This window comes from Pteropus vampyrus, unplaced genomic scaffold, assembly GCF_000151845.1.
Source record: "Pteropus vampyrus isolate Shadow unplaced genomic scaffold, Pvam_2.0 Scaffold355, whole genome shotgun sequence".
NCBI lineage: Eukaryota > Metazoa > Chordata > Mammalia > Chiroptera > Pteropodidae > Pteropus > Pteropus vampyrus.
Genome location: NW_011889136.1, coordinates 247,043 through 248,537, shown reverse-complemented (window position 1 = coordinate 248,537; position 1,495 = coordinate 247,043).

The following is a 1,495-nucleotide window of genomic DNA, read 5'->3' as shown; positions in this document are numbered from 1 at the left end:
CTTCTCTGTGCGTCATCTCCTGTCTGTTACATCTGTAATATGTGAATAATGATATATATACTACATCAGAGATGTACTGTGAGGATTAAAGGAGTCTCTGCCCTTCGTGGACGAGCCCTGAGCCTTCCAGGGGGCAGCAAGCTTTCTCAGGTGGGAACTGGAGGGCCTGGGGTGGCCTCCTTGGGTGCCGCCTTGAGCCGTCAGGGGCCACGCTGGCGTCTGCTCAAGTCCCCCAGTGCGTGCGGATGGGGGAGGTGGCAGAATGGTCGTGGAGAGTGAGTCTGTGGGTTCCCCAGCCAAGGTGGGGGCCTCGTCAGGACACGGGGGACAGTGTGCCACCTCCTGCTGCTGCTGTCCGTGGGGCTACTGCCCTGCAGGGGACACTGCCTCTGCTCGCTGGTCACGGGCAGTCCCCGGTGTGTCCCCGCTGCTCGGGCTGTGGGGTCGTGGGGGAGGGGCAGGCGAGAGGGTCTGGCCTGGGCCACGGGGCCCTGAGTGCCGGCCATGCTTCTGGTGACCGGCGCCCCTCACTGCGCACCTACGGCGCCCCCGGCCCAGGCACCTGTGTTGCCGTGAGGCGAAGGCCCCTCCTCGGGACCCCCGCCCGCCCTCCTCCCAGCTCCGTTCGCCTTTGCCGTCAGCTCCATGGGGCGTGGAGGGGCCCCTAGGCCAGCACTGGGCAGGGAGCCGCAGACCCAGGCCCGCCGGCCTCTGTCCAGGTCGCGAAGCTCGGTCAGGAGGCCTGAACACGGCCCCGCGGCCTGAGGGCCGGCGACAAGGGCAGCTGGTGGGCTCCAGGACCCCTCCCAGCGGTGCGGGGCTGGCCTCGCAAACCTCGGCTGCGGGAGATGGAGCCAATACCAGGGCCAAAGCCCGTCTGGAGGACGCGGTGGCTCCAGTTCCCGTGGGGACGCCATGGGTGGGCCTGGCCGGCAAGGCGTGGTCCGCCGCAGTGACCCCTTTCTCTTCACAAGGGCCTGGCGTCAAACGAGGGTCCGCAGCCCCAGGTGGGGATGTGGGGAGCATGTGGGTGACTCAGCGCAGAGGCTTCGGCCAGCACGGGGGAGGCGGCCGGGCACACGCACCTGCCTGCCGGGCGGGGCGTAAAGGGCAGCCTTCAGGGGGACCCGCTCAGCAACTAAGAAAAACGAATCCAGGGCCCAGGAAGGGGAGGCTGTGGGCGGTCTGGCCGGGATCCAGGGCTGAGGGCCTGCCGGGTAGGGGTCCTGGGCCCCCGGCCCCCGGGCGGCGGAGGTGCAGGACTGTGCGCGGGGCTCAGGCTGGAGGGGTTCTGTCTGCAGCGGAGCTGGCCGGCGCCACATGCCCTGACCTCCGTGTGGCCACAAGCCGCAGGCCTCGCGGGTGGTCCCTGAGGCCCGAGCGCTCTGTGGCTCTGAGGGCCCTGCCCGGCCTGCGCTCGCGCCCATGACCCCTGGGGCAGCGGCCCAGGGCCTAAGCTTCATAGCCCTGCCCCCTCCTCCAACCCGGGGTGCCA